Source organism: Pinus tabuliformis, chromosome Q (assembly GCF_031772625.1).
Source record: "Pinus tabuliformis cultivar Carrire ecotype Pingquan chromosome Q, CPIR1, whole genome shotgun sequence".
NCBI lineage: Eukaryota > Viridiplantae > Streptophyta > Pinopsida > Pinales > Pinaceae > Pinus > Pinus tabuliformis.
In genome coordinates, this window is record NC_142296.1 from 806,906,654 (window position 1) to 806,916,319 (window position 9,666).

The 9,666-nt window shown below is 50.9% G+C and overlaps 1 pseudogene; it reads left to right on the forward strand.

The window, feature by feature from the left end:
• Positions 1-6,157: 6,157 nt before the first annotated feature.
• LOC149222037 (18S ribosomal RNA) lies at positions 6,158-7,803 on the forward strand (annotated as a pseudogene).
• Positions 7,804-9,666: the final 1,863 nt, after the last annotated feature.

The following is a 9,666-nucleotide window of genomic DNA, read 5'->3' on the forward strand; positions in this document are numbered from 1 at the left end:
CGCATGAGCAGTAATGTTGGCCATGCTCGTCTTGGGATGCATATGTGAACAATTCCCCTTTTGCTTTCCAAGTTCCTGGAGCTGTATGGGCTGTTGTGGTGTGGATCCCTTGCTCGTCCTGGTCCCCCTCGCACCCCTCTAGATGATACCATCGACAGGTTTTCTTTCCGTGTGAAAGGTGGGTTGGTAATTGAGTTGTGTTTTCACGTTTGCCTGAATGATGGCCTTGGGTCGTTTGTAGGGTGGCCGATTTTCATCTTCTCTCCATCCCCACTCGGTAGCGCATGAGCGGTAATGTTGGCCATGCTCGTCTTGGGAGGCATATGTGAACAATTCCCCTTCTGTTTTCCAAGTTCTTGGAGCTGTATGGGCTGTTGTGGTGTGGCTCCCTTGCTTGTTCTTGTCTCCCTCGCACCCCTCTAGATGATACCAGTGACAGGTTTTGTTTCCGTGTGAAAGGTGGGTTGGTAATTGAGTTGTGTTTTTGCGTTTGCCTAAACGATGGCCTTGGGTCGTTTGTAGGGTGGCCGATTTTCATCTTCTCTCCATCCCCACTCGGTAGCGCATGAGCGGTAATGTTGGCCATGGTCGTCTTGGGAGGCATATGTGAACAATTCCCCTTCTGCTTTCCAAGTTCTTGGAGCTATATGGGTTGTTGTGGTGTGGCTCCCTTGCTCGTCCTAGTCCCCCTTGCACCCCTCCAGGTGATTCCAGCGACAATTTTTCTTTCCGTGTGAAAGGTGGGTTGGTAATCAAGTTGTGTTTTCGCGTGTGCCCGAAGGATGGCCTTGGGTCATTTGTAGGGTTGCCGATTTTCGTCTTCTCTCCATCCCCACTCGGTAGCGCATGAGCGGTAATGTTGGCCACGCTCGTCTTGGGAGGCATATGTGAACAATTACCCTTCTTCTCTCCAAGTTCTTGGAGTTGTATGGGCTGTTGTGGTGTGGCTCCCTGACTCGTCCTGGTCCCCGCGTGCCCCTCGAGATGATACCAACGACAGGTTTTCTTTCCGTGTGAAAGGTGGGTTGGTAATAGAGTTGTGTTTTCGGGGTTGCCTGAACGATGGCCTTGGGTCATTTGTAGGGCTGCTGATTTTCATCTTCTCTCCATCCCCACTCGGTAGTGCAAGAGCGGTAATGTTGGCCATGCTCATCCTGGGAGGGATACGTGAACAATTCCCCTTCCGCTCTCCAAGCTGTTGGAGCTGTATGGGTTGTTGTGGTGTGGCTCCCTGGCTCGTCCTGGTCCCCAAGTGCCCCTCCAGATGATACCAGTGACAGGTTTTCCTTCCGTGTGAAAGGTGGGTTGGTAATCGAGATGTGTTTTTGGGTTTGCCTGAATGATGGCCTTGGGTCGTTTGTAGGGCAACCGATTTTCATCTTCTCTCCATCCCCACTTGGTAGCGCATGAGCGGTAATGTTGGCCATGCTCATCTTGGGAGGCATATGTGAACAATTCCCCTTCCACTCTCCAAGTTCTCGGAGCTGTATGGGTTGTTGTGGTGTGGCTCCTTGGCTCGTCCTGGTCCCCGCATGCCCCTCCAGATGATACCAACGACAGGTTTTCTTTCCGTGTGAAAGGTGGGTTGGTAATCGAGTTGTGTTTTCGGGTTTGCCTGAACGATGGCCTTGGGTCATTTGTAGGGTGGCCGATTTTCATCTTCTCTCCATCCCCACTCGGTAGCGCATGAGCGGTAATGTTTTCCAGGATTGGCCTTGGAGGCATATGTGAACAATTCCCCTTCCGCTCTCCAAGTTCTTGGAGCTGTATGGGCTGTTGTGATGTGGCTCCCTGGCTCATCCTGGTCCCCGAGTGCCCCTCCAGATGATACAAGCGACAGGTTTCTTTCCGTGTGAAAGTTGGGTTGGTAATCGAGTTGTGTTTTCGCGTTTTCCTAAACGATGGCCTTGGGTCGTTTGTAGGGCGGCCAATTTTCATCTTCTCTCCATCCCCACTCGGTAGCGCATGAGCGGCAATGTTGGCCATGCTCATCCTAGGAGGCATATGTGAACAATTCCCCTTCCACTCTCCAAGTCCTTGGAGCTGTATGGGTTGTTGTGTTGTGGTGTGGCTCCCTGGCTCATCCTGGTCCCCCTCGTGCCCCTCCAGATGATACCAGTGATAGGTTATCTTTTCGTGTGAAAGGTGGGTTGGTAATCGAGTTGTGTTTTCACGTTTACCAGAACGATGGCCTTGGGTCTTTTGTAGGGTTGCCGATTTTCATCTTCTCTCCATCCCCACTCGGTAGCGCATGAGCGGTAATGTTGCCCATGCACGTCCCGGGAGGCATATGTGGACAATTTCTCTCTAAGTTCTTGGAGCTGTAGGGGTTGTTGTGTTTTGGCTCCCTGGTTTGTCTTGGTCCCCTTCTGCCCCTCCAGATGATACCAGCGACAGGTTTTCTTTCCGTGTGAAAGGTGGGTTGGTAATCGAGTTGTGTTTTTAGGTTTTCCTGAAGGATGGCCTTGGGTCGTTTGTAGGGTGTCCGATTTTCATAATCTCTCCATCCCCACTCGGTAGCACATGAGCGGTAATGTTGGCCATGCTCATCCCGGGAGGCATACGTGAACAATTCCCCTTCTTCTCTCTAAGTTCTTGGTGCTGTATGGGTTGTTGTGGTGTGGCTCCTTGGCTCGTTCTGGTCCCCCTCGTGCCCCTCCAAAAGATACAGGTGACAGGTTTTCTTTCCGTGTGAAAGGTGGGTTGGTAATTGAGTTGCTTTGTCAGGTTTGCTCGAACGATGGCCTTGGGTCATTAGTAGGGTGGCTGGTTTTCGTCTTCTCTCCATCCCCACTCGGTAGCACATGTAATGTGGGCAATTCTCATCCCCGTCCCTCTTTCCCATCCCAACGATAAGAATGTTGATAGTTTCCTTGGCGCTCCTTTGAGCCTTCGTTGTTGCGGTCCCAGATGGAAGCCCCAAAACTCCGTCGTTGCCTATGTCACTATCGTGCCCCTCGGTTGTTGCGAATAGAGAATTTTGATTGGGCTGGGCAGCCATTTATGGCTCCATTGAAATTGGCTCCTCGTTATATTGTTCACCTCCTCCCTATTTGGTGTGGAGGGTTTTGCTTTTCGTGTGAAAGGTGGGTTGGTAATTGAGTTGGTTTTTCGGGTTTGCCTCAAGAATGGCCTTGGGTCATTTGTAGGGTGTCCAATTTTCATCTTCTCTCCATACCCACTCGGTAGTGCATGAGCGGTAATGTTGGCCATGCTTGTCCCTGGAGGCATATGTGAACAATTCCCCTTCTGCTCCAAGTTTTGGGAGTTGTATGGGTTGTTGTGGTGTGGCTCCTTGTGATGGCTAGCCTCTTCATTGTTCCACTGTTTATGGTGTCGGTGTCTTGTGCTTGTACTCTTTCCATGTTGGCATTTTCGGTTGAGATGCATACATTTAAGAGGGAAGTGGAAGGGTTTTGGTTGTAAACCACCTACCCTCCCTCTTGCTTGCTTTTTCCGTCGGGCGATGTGAGGCACTGTTCTCCTTGTTGTAAATTCAAGGGTTGGCATTCCTTTCATAGTGCACATTGTTCATGGTTGCGTTGGCTTTGAGGTTTTGATAGATGTGTTGGCCCATATGTTTGATCGAGGGGTCAGATTTTCCCTTGCATCTTGCGTGCGTGGCAGGATTTTGCGGTTGGAAATGTTAAGTCACAACGTTTATGGGCATTTGTTGTTTGAGTTGTGTATGCGCCCTTGGTCCAATGGGGAGGAGGCTTGCTATGTTGATGGTGGGGGCTATCTGGAAGAAGGATTTCGAGGTGGAATGCTTTGACCTCCCTCCTTTGCGTGGAGGTGGCCATAGGGGAAAAGTATTCATTGTCCAGTCAGTAAAGCTGTGGGAAATCTCCTAGGTTGCTTGTACGTAGGGTGCGGGGGGTGCGGGGCTGCCCGATCCCTCCTCCTGTTTGGATATGTTCTTGTATTGTGTAGCGAGCTTCTTGATTTGCATTTACTTCCTTCCTTTACCTTCGCATCATGGTTGCCATAGGTGGTCAAGTGATCGAGGTCCACCATTTCTTCTCTCGCAGGTGGACTCCTAGGTGGCCTCGGTGCGTGGTGTGGAGGGTCGGGGGGCACATTTCTAAGAGAGGTTGTGGGCTCGGTTGGTCTTGTTGTTTTGTTTCCTTCCGTTTCCTTTGCATTGAGGCTGCCGCAGGCGATCACGCGATCGAGGTCCATCATTGCTGTTGTCCGGGTGGACTCCTAGGTGGCCTCTCTGCAGGGAGGGTTGGGGGGCACTTGTTGTTTCAATTGCGTATGCGCTTGTGGTCCAACTGGGAGGAGGCTTGCTACATCGATGGTGGGGGATATTTGGAAGAAGGATTTCGAGGTGGAACGCTTCGACCTCCCTCCTTTGCGTTTAGGTGGCCGTAGGGCAAAATTATTCATCATCCGGTCGGTAAAGTTTTGGGAAATCTCCTAGGTTATCTGTACGTAGGGTGCGTGGGGTACGGAGCTGCCCGATCCCTCCTCCTGTTCGGATATGTGATCTTGTATTATGTAGCGACCCTCTTGATTTTCATTTACTTCCTTCCTTTGCCTTCGCATCGTGGTTGCCACAACCGGTCAAGTGATCGAGGTCCACCATTTCTGCTGGCGCGGGTGGACTCCTAGGTGGCCTCGGTACGTGGCGTGGAGGGTTGGGGAGCATTTCTAAGAGAGGTTGTGGGCTCGGTTGGTTTTTTGTTTTGTTTACCTTCGTTTCCTTTGCATTGAGGCTGCTGCAGGCGATCATGCGATCGAGGTCCATCGTTGCTGCTGTCCAGGTGGACTCCTAGGTGGCCTCTTTGCGGGGAGGGTTGGGGGGCACTTGTTGTTTCAATTGTGTATGCACTCATGGTCCAATGGGGAGGAGGCTTGCTACTATAGTCATCGATGGTGGGGGCTATCTGGAAGAAGGATTTCGAGGTGGAACGCTTCGACCTCCCTCCTGTGCGTGGAGGTGGCCGTAGGGGAAAATTATTCATCGTCTGGTCGGTAAAGATGTGGGAAATCTTCTAGGTTGCCTGTACGTAGGGTGCGTGGGGTGCAGAGCTGCCCAATCTCTCCTCCTCCTATTCGGATATGTGTTCTTGTTTTGTGTAGCAACCCTCTTGATTTGCATTTACTTCCTTCCTTTTCCTTCGCATCGTGGTTGCCGCAGACGGTCAAGTGATCGAGCTCCACCGTTGCTTCTGTCGCGGGTGGACTCCTAGGTGGCCTCGGTGCATTGCGTGGAGGGTCGGGGGGAATTTCTGAGAGAGGTTGTGAGCTTGATTGGTCTTGTTTTATTTCCTTCTGTTTCCTCTCTGGATTGAGGCTGCCGTAGGCAATCATGCGATCGAGGTCAATCGTTGCTGCTGTCCGGGTGGACTCCTAGGTGGCCCCTGTGTGGGGAGGGGAGGGGTGGGTTGGGGGGCATTTCTAAGGGAGGTTGCGGGCTTGGCTTGTCTTGTATGATTTCCTTCCCTTGCCTTTGTGTCAAGGCTGCCGCAGGCGATCATCCGATTGAGGTCCACTGTTGCTGCTGTCCAGGTGGACTCCTAGGTGGCATCGATGCGAGGCGGGGAGGTTTGTATGGCCTCTCTATGATAGGATTTGTGTGGTCGGTCTTCCTCTTTTTATTTCCTTCCTTTTCCTTCACATCGAGGCTGCCACAGGCGGTCAAGAGATCGAGGTCCGTCGTTGCTGTTGTCCGGGTGGATTCCTAGGTGTCCTCGGTGCGGGGGCAAGGAGGGTTGTGGCTCATTTGTAATATAGAGGTTGCCTAGTTGGTCGTTCTCCATTTGTTTCCTTTGCATCGAGGCTGCCACAGGCGATCAGGTGATCGAGGTCCATCGTTACTGCTGTCCGGGTGGACTCCTAGGTGCCCTCGGTGTGGGGCATGGAGGCCTTTGGAGGAATTTCTAAGGGATTCGGTGAGTGATCACTCGTTTTCTTGTTGGTTGGGCCGTGGCTGCAAACTCCAGAGTGGCCTTGGTGCGTTGTGGCTCTGCAGGTCATCCCATTTGTTTGCCATGTCCTTGGCATGTTGCGTGTGCTTCCTTCTTGGGATGCAAGAGGTGCAAGGCATAAAAGTTTTACATGATATTTTGACGTCTCTTTGACTTGATGGGTGTTCAGGCTGGCTCTTGGTAAGAGAGTGCCCGTAATGCCCTTTGAAGTGGGAGGGTGCTACCTGGTTATCCTGCCAGTAGTCATATGCTTGTATCAAAGATTAAGCCATGCATGTCTAAGTATGAACTAATTCAGACTGTGAATCATGATAACTCGACGGATCGCACAGCCCTTGTGCTGGCGATGCTTCATTCAAATTTCTGCACTATCAACTTTCGATGGTAGGATAGAGGCCTACCATGGTGGTGACGGGTGACGAAGAATTAGGGTTCGATTCCAGAGAGGGAGCATGAGAAACGGCTACCACATCCAAGGAAGGCAGAAGGCGTGCAAATTACCCAATCCTGACATGGGGAGGTAGTGACAATAAATAACAATACTAGGATCATCGAGTCTGGTAATTGGAATGAGTAAAATCTAAATCCCTTAATGAGGATCCATTGGAGGGCAAGTTTAGTGCCAGCAGCCGCGGTAATTCCAGCTCCAATAGCGTATATTTAAGTTGTTGCAGTTAAAAAGCTCGTAGTTGGATCTTGGGTCGTAAGGGTCGGTCCGCCTACTCGGTGTGCACCTGCCCTTCCGTCCCTTTTGTCGGCGGCGTCCTCCTGGCCTTAATTGGCTGGGTCACGGTTCCGACGTTGTTACTTTGAAAAAATTAGAGTGCTCAAAGTAAGCTTATGCTCTGAATACACTAGCATGGAATAACGTGATAGGAGTCTGGTCCTATTGAGTTGGCCTTCGGGACCGGAGTAATGATTAATAGGGACTTTCGGGGGCATTCGTATTTCATTGTCAGAGGTGAAATTCTTGGATTTATGAAAGACGGACCACTGCGAAAGCATTTGCCAAGGATGTTTTCATTAATCAAGAACGAAAGTTGGGGGCTCGAAGACGATCAGATACCGTCCTAGTCTCAACCATAAACGATGCCGACCAGGGATCAACGGATGTTGCTCTAAGGACTCCGCCAGCACATTCTGAGAAATCAGAGTGTTTGGGTTCCGGGGGGAGTATGGTAGCAAGGCTGAAACTTAAAGGAATTGATGGAAGGGCACCACCAGGAGTGGAGCCTGCGGCTTAATTTGACTCAACACGGGGAAACTTACCAGGTCCATACATAGTAAGGATTGACAGATTGAGAGCTCTTTCTTGATTCTATGGGTGGTGGTGCATGGCCATTCTTAGTTGGTGGAGCGATTTGTCTGGTTAATTCTGATAATGAACGAGACCTCAACCTGCTAACTAGCTACGCGGAGGTTCCCCTTCACGGCCAGCTTCTTAGAGGGACTATGGCCGTTTAGGCCATGGAAGTTTGAGGCAATAACAGGTCTGTGATGCCCTTATATGCTCTGGGTCGTACGCACGCTACAATGATGCAGCCAACGAGTGTTTATTCCTGGTTCGAGAGGATCGAGAAATCTTCTCAAATTGCATCGTGATGGGGATAGACCATTGCAATTATTGGCCTTCAATAAGGAATTCCTAGTAAGCATGTGTCATCAACTCATGTTGACTACGTCCCTGCCCTTTGTACACACCGCCCGTCACTCCTACCGATTGAATGATCCGGTGAAGTGTTCGGATTGCGTCGACGATGGTGGTTCGCCACCGTCGACGTCGTGAGAAGTTCATTGAACCTTATCATTTAGAGGAAGGAGAAGTCGTAACAAGGTTACCGTAGGTGAACCTGCAGTAGGATCATTGATAGCAGGGGTTTTATTTTTTGGTTCGGATTGGTTGGGTTTCGATTGCAATGTGGGACTTTGTGGTGCGTCTCTAGGGGAGCGGGTTTGGTGTTTGGCGGGAACATTGTTGGTTGCTTGTCTCGAGGTAACTACGCTTGTTTTTTCGTGTGTGCTTGCAAGCCATGCTTGTGCTTGTCCCACCCATCCTTTGTTTTTCTTCCCCCCAATGTGTTTCTGCAGGGGGTCCAGAAGCTTGTTTCTTGGGAGCCCTTCCGACAATCTATTCGGCTGGGCATGGTTGCTGCAGAGTTGAGGTGCTCGGTAAATACGATGGATAAATTCAGACTCATTCGTAGCGGCGGTGCTCGGTATTTTATTCGTTGGAAGGCATGGGCCAAGGGTGCGGGCTTCCATAGTTGGTTCTCTCGAAAAGGCGGCAGCAGTTAATGTGTTGCTTGGGTGAGCTTTTTCGCTGGTGGTTGGGTCGAGGGAGTGGTTGCGTGCGCACCTGGTAGCTCAAACCTTCCGTGAGGCGAGATTGTCGGGGTGCGGTCAAGTATGGGATGGATGAAGAGTGGTTCAACCCGTTGGGCTGGCCACCCTAGTCCCTCCCGACCGTTCCTTCGACATGCCCTCACAGAAGGGTTGGGTGTCGAGGTAATGAAAAACCCATCCCTCGGTCTGAGCTCCATCGAGATTGCAATTTTCCCCACCGACAGGCATGAGGGTGGCAATCTTATCTCGTGCCTTTGCCGTCGAGGGAATTCCTCGTCCTCTCGTGACCCACTCCCCTTCTGAGGGAAAAAGAAGTAGCGGGTCATGTCTTTGTTCCTCCCTTTGGATTGTGGGACTTGCGTCATTTCTTTGTTTCGTGGTGTGCGCTTTGCGAACGTCCCTCTCTCTAGTGGCCTTGCACCATCGATGTATTTGTGGCCCGTGGCTTTCTCCAGCGTTGAGCGTTGGCCCATGACAACTCCTCTTTGGAGTTTGATTATTTGACCCCCGTTGACTCTCTCACTGGAAAGGTTGTTGGGTGTTTTGTACACAAAGGGGTGCAAGAGCGAGGTGGGTTTGTGTTATTGGCAGCGGTCTATTTGTCGTTTGAAGCCTTGTGCCGCTGGGTTGGGGGGTTGTGTGCCTCTCAGTGACGTGCTCCAGACAGTGGTCTCATCGTGGCTCTTGTCTTTTCTATTGGTCAGTTTTAGGTTGTGATTTATTTGCTTGGTTGTTTGCTATGTTGTAAAGCTGGAAAGGGTGTTGTGCTTAATGCATGTGGGAGGGCGTGAAGAGGTGGGACGCTTTTTTGATTGGGTGCCTTGTTTGATTTCTTTTTGGTTAGTGGACATCTACTCGGCGTGTTGTTGAGCTCCTCTCTTTTCTTGGGATCTTTGTTTCTTTGGTGTTGTTTTCTTCCCTTATTCCTTTTTCCCCTAGCTTTACGGAGGAGAGGTGGGAATGTTGTGGATTGGTGTTCGGGAAGGACGAAAAGCAGTGCGAGTTCCCAGGGTCGCCACCCCAGTCCTTCTCGATCGTCATCCCCTGCAGTTCCCCCCTTTTCCCGAAGGCGCGGGGTTTGGGAAGCTTGTTCTCTGTTTGAGCATCCCCTTGTGAGCCGATAGCCACGTTTGATATCTCTTGCTTTCTTGTTGTTTTCTTCCCTTCTTTCTTTTGGCCCCTTGGTTTTACGGAGAAAAGGTGGGATTGTTGTGGATTGGTGTTCAGGAAGGACAAAAAGCAGTGCGAGTTCTAAGGGTGGCCACCCTAGTCCTTCTCGATCGTCGTTCCCTACAGTTCCCCCCTTTTTGCGAAGGCACGGGGGTCGAGAAGCTTGTTCTCTGTTTGAGCCTCCCCCTGTGAGCCGGTGGACACGTTTGATATCTCT